Genomic DNA, 15,726 nt, shown 5'->3' on the forward strand with positions numbered 1-15,726 from the left:
TCATCATAATTAATCAAGTCAAAAGTACTGCTGGCTGCTTTCAGCAACATAGGAAAGAATCATCTTGCTCTGATCACATAAATATTCAAATAAACCATCTCGGTTTATTTTCTGAGTTCACTGCATGTACTTTCCCCCTTCTTGTAATTTATATCACCATATAGCAGTCTATCACATAATCCCTGTCTCTTAGGTAGCTTAATTTAAATATGCTAAAAAGCTTTTCACAGGTATAGCTTCACTGAATCAGTCACTGCGCTTACAGCACTGTACTATGTGAAGCAAATGTAAAATGAAAGGAATTGCATGTTCAACAGCTGTAAACAGGCTCTCATTTTCAGATGTATTCAAGCAGAAACCAAAATGCACGCTCAAAACAAGCCAACATCGAAAGGTTAGCTTTCCGATGAGCACTCCTTGCTTTGTTTCACGTTACGGCTGTGCAACAGGACATTTTAAGTAGTATTTGGTTGCAGTATGAACTGCTTTTTGAATAACAGCTCCACCTCACTGCAGGCAACTCCTTTGTGTTTTACATCAGTCAGGCCTAAGTGACTAAGTGCATGTGGTACATCTGCACTGTTGCTTCAGTGACTGCCTATCAGTTTGTACATCACGTCTCAACTGCATTTTAAAAGGGATGTGTTTGCAGAAACAATTCATTTTAGATGTTCAAACCTGTAGCACTCTGATTCATCGTCTTAGAAATTTAGACACTCGTGAAGGAACCTTTTGTAAAAGCTGAAGAGGGAATTGAGGCAAATGGCAGTGACCAAGACATCTCCCTGTAAGAATATTCTTCCTCAACAGCATAACCTATTCAAGGGAAGCAGACATCATTTGCCAAGCTCCATGCTCGGCAGCATCATTTGCCTCCTGCTGGCCCCAGGGCTCCCAATTCCTTTCCAAAGACTTGGGAAGGCAGAAGTTACTCTCAGAAAAACCCACCTGTGGGCTATTCCTCCCTTGCCTTGGATTAATATATGGGTCAGAGTATGCAGCAGAGGGAAACATCACTCTTAACTCTTACTCTTTATGGAAAAGCTTTAAATGTCTACCCAAGAGACTGGAAAAAAAAAAAAACCCATAATTCATCAAAAAGTCATCATCTAGGACCTGCAAGCTTTATTTATCTTTCACTGCTTGTAACTATTTCCACATCCAAATTCTCCACTCTGAAATAAAACTGACCATAAGGATATTAAAGGCTTTAACAGCTTTCTAGTGTAACAAACATGCTGGGGCTACTGCTTTGCACAGAAAAGAGCAAGAGTCCTAGAAGGTAATACTTTCTTAGCCACAATGAAAACATCTCTCAGCAAAAACAGATTTGAAGCAAATACTCAAGCAGCTCAGGACAAGCACCATATCACTTCAGTTTGGCTTTATGAGTGTTATCAAAAGACAGTTAAACTGCAATACTTCTTTCTCATTTCCAGGTAGAGAATTTTAACTTCTCTGAATCCCATTTCCCCAGCATAAAGCACTCTGCACTGCTACTTAGGTTTCTGCCCAGCAGCTGCTCCTGCTCGGAACATCAGACTTGCCGCCGAACCTAAAAGCTACCTCAAGGAAAAGCTTGGCCCAATAGTTATTGCTCTCTGACCTTGGTCAGAAACATTACAGAGTCACAGTTCAGAGTGAGAACACTTCTCACCAAGACAGTCAAGCAGATATATATATACCCTTCAAGTGAAACACCACATACGTTTTGAGAAACTGAAGCCTTTGAGACTGTTGCTTCCCAAAAGTTGAATATAATGCAAGACAAGACAAGGGACACCAGGGCACCAAAAAAAAACTACTTATGAAAGGTATCAGCTTTTCATTGAAATCAAAGTAATAGAATTGGTCAAAAAATTATAGTTGCAAAAGATTTTTCAGTATATTTTGCTAAGACTTATAGGCACATGTATAGGTACGTGTTTTGCTTTTTCTCAGCATATTGAGTGGATCGCTACAAATCTCAGAATGCTCAACTCATTCATTGGCATGGGCTCTTCTGACCAAACTTGTGCTGCTCTTTAATGGATTAAGCTATTTCACCTACAGCCATAAAATAGCTTTCCTACAGAAAAGAAAATAAGTAAGTTAAATCCAAATATAACAACCCTCCTAAACCTCAAAGCGGTCAAAATAGTTAGCCACATTCATACTTCCCGTCATTGCCTCAAGTATTCCACCACGGCCTGCTAATCCAGCTGCCAGCAGCCCAGATGTGCTCAAATCAATCCTCTCTGTACTTACTTCCAAGGAGGAAGAGTAAAATTCTCAGCACTCTTCACTTTCGGTCTTCTTCTAGAGTCCAAACCAAAAGCACAACCAGTCCCACCCAGATAATATCAACTTTGCCTATTCTGCTAATATCAGGATACCACTACCACAGGCATTTGGGTTCTCAAACACAGAGAACGACTTCAGAAGCAAATCAGTAGAGTCAGGCACAGATTCATCCTCTGCCTCCTAGGGAACAGCCGTGTCTCAGTTGCAACTAAACTCTACACAGCAGTATATTCCTCAGTACTGTCAGGTAACATCACATTGTGCGCCTTATGGTAAACTCCCCGAGGCACAAGGAGAATCATCCTCTGCCTCAGGTCCCTTGGTCATCAGTTTTGCCCCCTTTAAACACCTGAAATCGTGTCTGGGAAGAGCAGTGATGTAACACAGCAGCACTGACAGGCAGCGGGCAGGGATGTATGGGGACTTGCTCCTGGCACAGAGCGTACTCCACAGCAGATCTCATCCATGAAGCACGCAAGACTTGGATCTCAGTTTCTCATGCAAAACGCAAAGTTCATTTTGGAGCAGCCCATTAACTTAAGAGACATCAGCATGACTGAAAGTAGTATGTATTTAAAGTTTATGATACTATTATTGTAGAGCAAATCTTCCTTCCTTGACTTCAAAAGACTACATTGAAAAAACATTGCAGGAAATGATTCATACACTGATAGTCATTAAAGATGCAGTGGGATTCTTTCAACCCAAGAGAAGCAGTTTGACTTCCCCTTCTAGATGCAGAAGTAATGTATTGTTATAAACAAAGATGAACCTATTTTAGAACATATGGACTCTGCCATGTGGTTGTTTACTTAAGATAGGGTGCTTTCAATTTGTCTTGGCACTTTCTACTGTTTAGGGTGCCTCTCAGAATAAGGAAGAGATGTATGGACGCATTGTGGGCTAAGACAGACTATAATTAGATAGCAAAAGCTTTACAAGATCCTTCTTTATTATATCCACAACACTGAACACATTATCTAGCTCTGTACCCTATAATAGAACACTCACCATATCCTAAAAGACAAACCAAGAACTAAAATAGCATCAGGAACAGCCCTCCATATGTGTTTCCACTGAGAAGCAACATGCAAAGGCAAGTCAGCTATAAAGACACCAAACAAGTGAATATTCTTCATATACAAACCCTGTCTTGTCTGTTTAGACAAACGTTAAACGGATCCTTTAGGAGCCCCCAACAGCTGCTTGCTCATGAAAAATAACCAAATATATGAAAAATATGACATTTATAAAACTGTTATTCACTAAATATAGGTGGAGAGAATATTTTACTCTGACTCTCCTAGGAGGAAGAGTTGAGAGGTATAACTGAGCCAAACCAGTCAAGATGAAGGCCTGCAGAATGCAAATAACCTCTATAAATCATGGAACTATGGTAACTGTGGAGGAGGAAAGGGAAGGCAAATACCTGGAAGAAAATATTCAGGTTTGACATTAGCAGATGGTTCTGCAGCAAATAAAAAAGGTTTTCTAAACAGGGATTACTGGTTTGCTTGTTACCGGTTTGCTATAGCAAGTTGTAAAGGCACATCCATACGCTGCTGTTAGAGACATGTCCTTAACCTTATTGCAAGCAGCGTGATCAAGTTCTGCATTTTTACCCAAGCAGGTGTCTGCAGAAAGCCTGCTAGCGCCCAAGCCCAGGGACAGACCCCACTGCTGCAGCTGCAGGAGGAGTTGCTCAGGGCTCCAATTCCCAGACATGCAGCCTTGCGAACCTGCACAGACTCAACCTCTTCACTGCCAGGCACTTCCCTGCAAGGCTGGCACGGGCCTTAGTCAGCAGATTATCTCTCTGGCCCCAGTGCAAACCACACAAGTTTAAGTTAAACTGCCTTTGCCTTAAACGAGTGCTGGATGGGAGACTCATAAGAGGTGAGAGCACCCTAAAGGAGGTGTGAGAAGCTGCGTCCCTCTCAGCTGTGCTTTCACCAGAACAGCATGCCAACGGTTCAAGGCACAAGAAATGCCAGAGGTGGCAGAAAACAAGGGAGGCACATATTCACCTGATAGCAGCAAGATAGCTACTGGGCCAAAAATGGCACACCAGTTTTTTAATGAATGAAAAGTTAACAGCAACTAGGAGGAAATCCTGCCACACTGATTTGGCAAGACCGCAGTTAAAAGCAAGGCAGATGAGACCTATAATTATACACAATGCCTTCAAGTACTGTTTGCTGAGGTCAGAATAAAAGTTCTGCTCAAGATGCAAAAAATCCGTAAATAAAAGCATGGGCTACATACAAACCCGTGGGCCAAGCAGACAAAAGTACTCCGAACTTCCTGCTGTGGTCTGGCATATGCCCCCTTCCAGCTGCAGAAATCACTGTCCAAATATCTAAGCAAAAAGCACACTTGTGTTCCAGGGCAGACGTCCCTTACGGGTATAAACCTGATAAACCTTCTTCCATACTGAAGTCTCTCTCACCTTTCTACCTTGCTAACAAAGTCATTAGTATTTCAGTACATTTTAGCACACAACAGACCTTTTATTTACCTTACTCCCAAACGTGTCCGAGAATAAACATTACTATAAACAAAGACCATGTAATATTGTTCAGCAATTAGCTGCATAACTTCTTAGTTACATAAACGTACCCTGTGCTCAATAAGCATCCATGCTGATGCTGATCATGTTTTATTAACACATAACAGAGAGCTCTATAGAAAATAAGATTTTGACATTGTTAGAGTAACAGAAACGTCATTCAGATAATTGCTACAATATGGAATTTGTATATAATTATGAAACCATGAAAAAACTTAACAGTGGAATTCATATCATCTGGGAAGGGAGGAGTCAGACAGAGTTGTAATTCAATTGCCTTCCCAAAGAAGGCAATTGTGGTACCGGAAACCAGCACAATATGTTTGCATATCAAAAGATAACTCAGCCCCAGAAAAATTTAAACAATGTTTCATTTGCATTCTTACTAATTCCCCTTAATTAAGGCACAATAAAAATTTCCCTAACTTCATTAGTATGAACAAAAGGGAAGCTGAAGTCCCTACACAGAGCTCTGAGGACTCATTAGCACTCCAACAGCATCCTAATAAGGTGTGAACAGCATCCTGACAAGCGTGGTCAGAGAGGGGGATCAGAACAGAGTCCGTTTTGAAAGCTGGAGCCGCAGGGCAGAGGCCTGAGCTTCCACAGTCAAGAGAAGCTGCAGAGAAACACGATGCGATGTAACAGCTTAATACACCAGGCATTGTCTCTGCAGAACTGGGGGTTTTATTTGATGCCACTCTTCTGTAACTATATTCTAGTTTTGCAACCACAGAATAAAATTTATGTGCTGATATTTAATATCAGCAAAGGAATTCTCATAGTTTTACTTCTTCAGAATGCATCCAACCCAAACGGTGCTGCAAGTATATCTTGGATGCCAAACTTGAGAAGTCTGCAAAGCCCAGGAGTTAAAAGGTGCCTGTTATTAAGCTAGGAGGGTCAGTTTGAGAACTGCTATGGTCCAGCGCCAGCTCTAAGGGAGAAATCCTCATTGCGAGATATCTGAGGGCAGACAGTGGACAGAGAGCACGTGACACCAGTGAAAGCTGCCTTATTAAAAGTAGGACAGAGATATCTCAGCTGAAGAAAAACATTCATCTATAATAAAAAGCTTTCAAAAATACATGACTGAACAACTATGCAAGGAAGGACAGCATCAGTGATTCAAAAGGCTTTCCTTGAAGCTTCTCTTGGGTAAGAGGTAGTAGTAAGAACCAATATGATAATGAAAAATCTGATTTCAAAGCAAACAGTCAAGCTATTGGATAGTATCAGAAAAGAAAAATCTGCCCTGTTATTTATATTGGATAAGGGATTGAAGTTTTCATTCTGGGGTAGGATTATGAGATACAGTTAATTCACAACATTTGCAAATATTCAAAATGTTAATAGGTTCAGCCTCCAATTCTTCAATGAAATATTCTATTTCATTAATATGAACAAGCAGAAATACCTGCTGAATAAAGCGAAAAGTTTGCTAAAGCCTTACAGTAGGAGACCCCATTGTTTACTGCTTCTGTTTTCATTCCCATTTTGGATTTGGTATGAGTACACTTTGCAGAACATCCTATCCGATATAACCAAAGCTTTGCACCATATACCTCTCTGAATAAAATTTCAGGTATCAACTGATCTTAGGAGGGTTTATTATTGAAACCCAGGCCATAACTTAGTAGACTTAATTTCCCCTCGTCCTATTTTTGTTGTCACTGACCTCAAAAGATTTCAATTGTTTCCTTTGCAATTCTAACATATTTTCTTTTTGCCTTATAAATTTGCAACATAATTATGTTGGCCAGGCCACACCACTTATTTTTATAAGAACTAAAAAAAAATTTAAGTTTTTCTGATGTTAGCAACACATTGATTTTTTTTTTTAAATATTGAAGATATATCACAATATCTGAGAATAAGTTAGGATGCTGGCAGAAATATCTGATTTATCCTTCTATGGCAAAGAATGTATCCTATTCTCTCTATAAAATCTCATATAAGTTTAAAGCTGCTCATGACACTATCCAACCTCTGAAACGAATTGCATAAAACCAGAAGTTTGGCTCATTTCATTTTTAGTAACTCTCATTCAAAAAAAGACCAATGAATTCCTGGTGTAACATTTTCACACAGCTGACATTCCTACAGAAACTAAACTGTTTCTTTAAAGTTAGCCAAGTGTGTTAACTTTTATCAGCACCCACATTCCATAAATTTTTCCTTGTTAACCTGTTCCCTAACCAGCCAGGGCCATTCTAGATTTTAGAGAAATTAAAGAGGGAAGAGGCTAGGAGATCTGATCTCCCATCTGAATAGAGATTTTTTTTTTAAATAATCAGAAAAGCTAATTCTATAATAAATTGCCTATGTTTCTATTTAACACAATAATTTGGGTTTGTAAGTGCCATTAAAAGAGCAAGATCTGAGAAGCAAACATATCCTGACTATTACAAAGATCCTAATACTGAAATCCAGCCACTTCTAGGGCAAAATGGGTATTGAACACCTCAACAATACTGCACAATAACTTTAGGAGAAAGTGAAGCACATGTCATATCCAGCTGAAACTGAAAGCCAGGAAAACAGGTAAATTCTTTTTGAAAAAAGTCAAAAGCACATCATTTCCAAAAATTTGGCACTCTACTGGGGGGGGGGGGGGGGGGGGGCAGAAAAAGAGACACTTAGTGCCATGCCAAGCGCTATCTTAAAGAGAGGCTGCACTTACTAAATAAAATACTCCCTTCTTTAGCATGTTAATGCCCAGGAATTCTTGCACTCAAGTTCAAAAAGAGCCTGGACAAAAGCTGCTCTGCTTATGAGCATAAGTGAGTGAGCATAAGTGAGTGTGTTGTTATCATAACAACACAAAGAAGCACAGCTCTAATCCACAGCCTATTAAAAATAAATCAAATACAAATCAGTATTCTTCTCAACCATCCATCGGATTTCAGGCATTCACAGACCAAGCCTTGTGCGGAGTCAGGGGAGAGAAACTTGGCCTCATTTGCGGACTATTTTTATGTAAATATAGGCAGGTCCATGTGGAAATGTTATTGGAGGTTTTTCAAGCGCTATTTAAAAAAACAAAAAGCACATACATTGAGTTTAGTGCACCCTGAGCATGTACGTGATTAGAATGGTAAAGCCCTGCATCAACATTAGAGCAAGATACTCTTTTCCCCAAGGGGTCTGTCTGACAACCACAGTATATTTCTCATCATAACCCAGATCACATGGTATGTTTATAGCAGGATGGCAGTTTCAAAGATGAAGCATGGGGCTGAACCAGGCTCAAATAAAGGCCTGTGTTGATTTACCAATTTCTTGCACAATTAGCATGGGAATTGCAAGATGCAGCCAAAGTTTTTGAAGGCAAGGACTCAATTACTACAGAAAAGGAAATAAGAAATAACACTTGGGAGAAGGATCCATTGCAGCCTCAGTTATATACTGTTATACAGTGCTGGTACCTGTGAATAATGCATTACTTAACATGACTGTCTGTGCACTAAGGTATGCTATAAAAGGAAAAAGTTAGATGTGATGCTCTACAGAGGTAGGACTGAGAATCATTTAGCAATATATATTAGCACATCTATGGAACATTTTCTTAGTAGATTAATTGTTGAAGAGGAATTATAATAACATATATTATTATTATAAACTGAAGGAATTTTCACCTCATGCCCAAATACGTATATTCCTGCAAGTTGGCTTTAACTCACACAGTAACAAATGCAACCTCCAGTTTACCTTGGCCCTAGCAGAAAAGCTTTCAGAGTAGTCTCAGTGTTGAACTGTAATTCCCTTGAAGGAGTACTAGAAACATCTATTATAGCCTGAGAAATTAGTCCTAGTAATTATGTGTGCAGTAGTCAAGACAAGCAACTTTACTCTGCCTACCTTCGCCCTTCGGTTGGGCTCAGGAATGAACTTCTGAATTGAACCTCCCAAACTTCACCGCTTACCATGCATTGATGCCTGCTGGAGATTCAGAGCAAGAGAGCTGTTGCCCTTTCAGATTTTAACTGGAGCTAGTCCAAAGTATAAAAACAAAAAACTTGAGATGGGTGTAACATGGATGTCAGGACCTCAGCAGCTGTTGTTTCACTCAACATGTCCATGCCCACTGGTCCGCAAATTCAAAAATAGCCACTATGCCCCATGCTCCCAAGAGACACTTTCTTTGCCAAGCTGCTGCTGTTCCTTACCTTGCTGACCAGGAACGTACTCAGGAGTCCCTGGGAATGAACGCCACAGCTCACACAGACCTTTCCAAGTCAAAGGCCAGGCATTCTCCCACCAGCCTGCCAAGCTGCTATTTCAATCACGCAACCCCTCCAGGAAGTCCCTGGACAGCTGTGGCAGAGGCCCACAGTGCTCACTGAACCACAGCACTCATTTATGGAGGACATAGACCCTGCAAACAGTGAGTGCAAGCACTGTCCTGCAGGTAAGGGTGAGAACCTAGAAGGGCCAAACGGGGTAACCACTTCATGGGGCAAAAGCTGCTCTGGTGTGGAGTTTGCTGGAGAGCACGGGCCTGGAGCTGAGGGTGTTCCTGAGCAGCCAGGGTGAAGAAAGGAAAAGAACATGAATCTAAGCCCACCAAGACTGGAGGTGTCACAGCCACAGCCTGCAGATACAAGGAAAGAGTCAGTCTAAAAGGCATATGGTCTGTTACTTATTTGAAATCTGCTGTATTGAGCCCCAATGATCAGCATATTACAGAGAAGCTGGAAAACAGGAACAGTGTTTTACTGGCATATTACATATTGTACTCACGGCCCCAACGCTTACCTGCGGCTTGATGAGGCCACTAACTGGCTTTCCAGCAATAACAGCTCCAAGCTCTCTAGCAGGATTTGCTAACCAAAAACATAAGCCATACAAAACCCTACGAAATGATTTAGGCTCCTCCTTTATCAAGTTTATCCTCACCGATTGCAACAAATCCTAATTATTTCAACTAAGCCATTTTAACTGAAAGCATAATGCTAGCCTACTGGGTGAGCAAAAAATGAAGATACATCATATCTGTGTGACAGTTTTTAATGAGGATAACAGCAGTTTTGCTATGCATATTCAGTACATTTCTGCAGTCTATTAAGAGTCATTTGTCTTAAAAGGATGTTGCAAAATTAGAAGATGAGTCAAAAAGCCAATGTAAAACACACCAATGTAAAAAGAGTTAAACTGGTAACTGAATCTTTCTGTTGACAGGGGATGTTAAAACAGAAAAAAACATGGAAGCACAGTAAGTGTAGGGGAAAGGGAAAGCTAATGGTGATAAATATAAGTTGCAAGTTCAAACATACGTAACCAATAAAGGAAGTTAAAGCAAAACAGTTAGATATCAATAGCCAATGCAGTTAAAGAAAACAAAATTGGTGTTAAGGGAAATAAAACATTTTAAAATACTGCAAGAGCAAAAGGAATCTTAAGTCAGAGACAGGTCATCGCTATGTGCGGTTGATAAAATCATGAATAGGGATACAAAATAAGGAAAAGTGCAGCAGATATTTGATCTGCTTTTTTAAACAAAGCAGAAAGACATGTGTATCCTGCATAATGATCATACATGGAATATGAATTTTGTCTGCAACAGAATGAAGAACCCACTTAAACTATGCATATTCAAATCAGCATACCCAAAAAATTTTCATCTATGAATCTGAACAATACCATCAGATGAACAGAGAAGCCTTCCAAACAACTTTTTAACAAATCCTAAAAATTGGGGAATTCCACAAGTCTTGGAGGACTGCCCATGTAGTTTCAGGATATAAAAATAGCAGACAGATACCCAGGGAGTTACAGTCTAGATAACATGATACTTGCCCCACAGAACAACTACCGTGAGTCTGTTACCAAAAAAGAGTTAGAAGGTAAAATGCTATCAGTGACAATTAACATGGTTTTATTGAAAGAAAAGTCTTCTCAAACAAACCCGCCACAGCTTGCAAGATTACTGATCTGGTGTTCAAAGCAGCTGTTTTGGTGTATTATATTAGAATTTCAAGGGATTAGACTTAATTCCCTAAAATTCAAGTTTTTTAATTACGGCATCAAGTAGTTAATTCAGCTGATGTATTCTTTTAGAACAATCGACTCTAACAGGTTTCTAATCGAGCTGCTAATGGAAAACCTTCAGTTAACAAGGATTTCACTACTGGTTGTCCCAGAGATTAGTGCTTGACCAAATGCTGTTCAATATTGTTACATGTTGATGCAGACAGTATCAGCGAAGATTTTGTATCAACGTTTTCAATTAACACAAATATTGGTGGGGTAGTAAATGAAGACAGGCTACTGATATAGAATTGTCTGAATTCCCTACTAAAATAGTCACAATCCAGGCAAATCTGTTTTAACACAGCCAAGCATCAGGTAGTGCTTCAAGGAACAAAGAGCATAACCACAGTAACTGGCTCAGCCTAATCTCTGGGAGCACCAAAGTGCCATTCATAAAATGGAAAACCAGAAGCTGGGTAATGAACGTGATTACAGATACAGTACTGGTGAAGGTATTCCTGGAAAACTGCATCCATTCCAAAATTCGAGTTACTCAAAGGATAAACACAGAAACAAGTTCAGAGGAAAGATTAAAAATCATCCAGCGAAGCAAGTTTCATAGTGAAGGACAAAAACACTCAGAAAGAGGACATTTGATTACTCTATGATGATAATTTCACAATGAAATAAATATGACTGAGGAACTTTTCAATCTGATTAAAATAACAACAAGATCCAATGTCTTAAATTTTAAGCTTGAAAAATTCAGCCTTGAAGCATGATTTAATTTGCTAATGTGGAAGGTGAACAATATCACAAAAAGTACAGAAACACAGTAGAGGAACCTACAGCACTTCAGGTCTTTGAGGCAGTCAGTTTGCCAATTTGTTTTACTTCATCTTCCAGAACTTGTATAAACTGAACAAACTGGTGTTAGAGTCTACAGCTGGGGAGTCCTGCATAGCAAGACCACAAATATAAGGAAAGATATGAAGTGACAGGAGACAGGATGGACAGTAGACAAGTTGCTGCATTACAGTTTTGTGAACTCACGCTTGTTTTGTGAAATCTTGAATCTACTGATATTTGCAGTAGCGTTTTTAGGGCTCGTCACTACAGCACAGACACGTACCCAAGAAATTCGGTGAGTCAGGCATTACTTTAAAAGGAATGATCACAACTGAGAGAAATAAGCACATAACATCTGTTCCCCAAAAAAAATCTTTAAGTTTAACTTACCATGCACATGAATCACTGCAGAAATGCTGCCACCCAGCTGTAGAAATGCATATGGAGAGCCTCAGGTCCCAGCACACCTCAGTTGGGTCAGATGCTCCATTCCCTGCTTGCTGGAGGCACCTTCTTCCACTTTTCCTGTCCCGTTTTGGTTCTCAGAGACGGGCAACCCTCTGCTACTTTCTTCATCTTATCTCCCCATGCTTCAGTGGCTGATGGAAGAAATACGGTGAAGCCTAATTTGGAGGCAAAGATCATGTGCAGCCTTGAGCCAATAGCCAAGTCTTACAGCATGTGATAAGTGATCTTTATTCCAATTGCAGGAGTGACCAAAAATACCCAGGGGACTGCAGGGCAGATGTCGGAACTTTGGAATCCGGGTCTTAAAATCTTGTCTACAGTTCTGAGGGAGGCAAGAAATCTATCCATTTTTTAATAAACTTCTTATCCCTTCAGCAGGGATTAGAAGACAACGGTTTCCTGTGATGGGAGAAAGACTGAGCAATGAGGAGGCCCTTCCCAGTCATACTTTCTCTTCCCATCTTGGTAACAACTACCGACACTAGAACTTCAACAGCTGTAAGACCTTCCAACAACATCTCCTCTAAAAGACGGACGGTCCTGCTGCATAGTGTCATCAGGTGGCACCACGTTACATCTGTAGTTAAAAGAAACACCTTCACATCTGGCACTAGCTAGCCCTACTGCAGCTAATTATCCACCACAAAGAGGAGGGATGAGAGACGACAAAAACTATCTTGTGTTAATTCATCCCCAAATCCTCTCCCAGTGAAGGTGCTTGTGGTTGCTTTGACATCTGCGTGACTGTTCAGATGACTCAGATGAACCATAGCGGAATGCACCCAGGATCCAGCACCTGCGAAAAAGAAAGGAGCATGGAGATGACAAGACATATGCCTCTTCACCAAGCTATTTCCTACTTTCTCTCCAGGGTGAGAAAGCACAGTAGATGATGCACCATTCAGCTACACACCCAATTCTGCCTAAGGAATCCAGTTATATTTAGAAGATATGTCACTAGGCAAAAACAGTTAAATAAATGCCTCTTTTGGGGGAAAGATCTTGAACACAAATTCAAAACATTTTTGGAAGTTATTAATTAGATAAACTTCAATATTGAAACACTTAAAATAATTTTTCTCTGTCACCATTGACTGGAACTTTCTAACTTGGATAGCAACTCTCTCCTCTTTGAGGCATGTAGCATATTTTTTCACTAATGAAGGTTCATCGACTTTTCAATTATTTGAGCCTTTGCTAAGAACAATAGAAAAGATGTATCAAGTTGGGTTAAAATTTTAAAAAATGCCTCCAAAAAAGTGAGCATGTATATCTGTAAGTGTAAAATGTACATATGCTGTACTTCCTGACTGTTTACTATATGTAGTAAAACATTCTTTTCAGCCAGCCAAAATATATTTTAAAATACTTTTTAAAAGCCTAAGTAATTTGGATGGTGGCAATTGAATTCATTTGAAATACATAAAAATTACCTTTTTAATGGGGGAAAAAACTCAAAAGTTCAGAGCCAAGCCTCAATTCTGTAATGATTTGTAGCTAACAGCTAAAAGTTTCATTAGCATTATTTAAAAACTCTACTGAGAAGGCAATCTCCAGAGCAAGTGAACAACTCAGAGATGACCACGAATGCCTGAGTAGTCATACAATGACCAGATGGTTTACTTTATGTCATTCCTAGATAATTTAGAGGACAATATATTACAAAGTCTGCCTTACACATTTAAATACTAATTCTGAATGACTGTATTCAAACCTGGCCTTTAGGAATAAGATTTCAAGGCTTTATTTTAAATGAGTCAAAGTGCAAATATCAGAAGTCATTCAACAAATGAACACTGAACACAATTTTAAGTTACTTCACACTGTTAAGTAAATCCACTAGATGCAACTATCAGTTCTTCTACAAATCCAGTGGTGAAAACAGACAGAAGATTAAATCTTCCAAATAATGCAGCTCTTGAGCCAAAGTGTATAATGTTAATGCAAAAATACAGGAAAAATAGAGTAGTAATACCAAGATTAATAATCACTTTGCACTTCTAATGCACAATTTGAAAATCATTCTTATAAACAAAAAATAAAAAACTACTGTAGCTTTGCAATTAAGGAAACTGAAAACATGCAGTGGGAACGTACACAGTCTTTAAGAGAAAAGGTTTATTTTCTCTCTTAACTGAAGAGCGAGCCTGCCAGCTAAATCCCAGAACTGCAAGAGGCACCAGAACCATTATCACCAATAGGAACCCAGGACTGCAGTGGGATCACCGTCATAGCTTGATATGCACGCACACACAAGCGCACGTGCTTACCTTAGGCTGTGTCCTATCCTATTCTCAGGAGAGGACAATATACATATATGGGTGAAAAGGCCACATGATAAAGGAGACTAACACCAAAGGGAGAACAACCGCATCCATTGTGTAAGAAGAGTGCCAAAGCCCACTGGGCTCAGCACTGCATCCAGATCATCTCTGCACTGCAGTTCCAGAGGAGACTGAAGAGGAAAGCACAAACTGTTAAAACCCCTTGCTAATGGATCTATCCAGTGGGTCCACTTACAGTTATGGTGATGACTGGCAGGTGGAGGGGGGGAGCGCAATATGGGCAACTACAGGCTCATTAGTACATCCTCACTAATGTGCTAAATTTCAGTGGGGAGATGAAATTAAGAGAACAGAAGAGGGATTAAAGGCAACCTTTGTACAGGTCCCCCATGAGACCTCTTCTGGAACAGCGTACATCAATTTGTTCATCTCAGCAAGACTCCTATTTCCAGGGGTTGCAATTCCCCTCTAACTTTACCAGGAGATAAGCACAAAGAAAGGAAAAGCAGTGTTTAAGTAGCGTTCTACTAATGAACAGCAGAAGAGAAGACTGCAACAACACAAATTAACCACGCTTAGCCTAAAAGTTATAAAAGTTTCCTAGGCGTCTGCACTGAGGGTGGTGGAGGATCAAACACCTTCACAGCAGCAACAGGCCCGTTCTACAAAGATGTGTGGTTGCTAGCTACCAGAGAAGATTCTGTGATTCCAAAGACTGAACTCAGTAACCCAAGAGATCTTATCTAATGTTCCTATAACATTTGAGCCTAATTTAGTAAGAAATAGCCTTTTAGATGCTTGCTACTCTTTGGACTTCACAATGGACTGCAGCCACCTAGTGGGAAGTGCTGCAGATTCAGCACATCCAGAGCTCACTCTCCTCCTGAGGCAACTACAAGTACAAGAGGACCAGGAATACGTGCTAGTTCCTTCCTCACCATCCCTAAAGCCCTTGGAAAAAACTCCTCACTGGCACTGAAAAATGTGTGATTACTAATAAAAAGGGAGAAAGTCTAGTTTTGTATTCACCAGCAGTGGAATATCTTATTACTTTATTCTGAAAAGAATAAATGTGATTCCAGGATTCATTAATGCAGCAATTCAAAAGGGTTAGGTTTCAGCTACAGTTCCCTCTATGCCTAACCTCTCAGAAATTCTCATTTCTCATGCTCATTGCAATTGTGTATTGTATACAGTGAAGCTATGCCTCCTTTCTGCTAAAAGGGTTCTAATTGCAATGCTCATTAATCAGTAACCAACTAAATAAGTTTCATAGCTTCCTAGCAAGTGGAAATGATT

At 39.9% G+C, this 15,726-nt stretch overlaps 1 protein-coding gene across 1 annotated transcript in view; it reads right to left on the reverse strand.

The window, feature by feature from the left end:
• The window catches only part of HTR2C (5-hydroxytryptamine receptor 2C), a 358,087-nt gene that overhangs the window by 312,649 nt on the left and 29,712 nt on the right, over positions 1 to 15,726 (reverse strand). Inside the window, exon 2 of the mRNA XM_068957108.1 lies at positions 12,065 to 12,938. The gene's annotated coding sequence lies outside the window, so the exon portion shown is untranslated. The remainder of the gene's footprint in view (positions 1 to 12,064; positions 12,939 to 15,726) is intronic.

The sequence above is a fragment of the Struthio camelus genome, chromosome 11 (assembly GCF_040807025.1).
Source record: "Struthio camelus isolate bStrCam1 chromosome 11, bStrCam1.hap1, whole genome shotgun sequence".
In the NCBI taxonomy this organism is placed as follows: domain Eukaryota; kingdom Metazoa; phylum Chordata; class Aves; order Struthioniformes; family Struthionidae; genus Struthio; species Struthio camelus.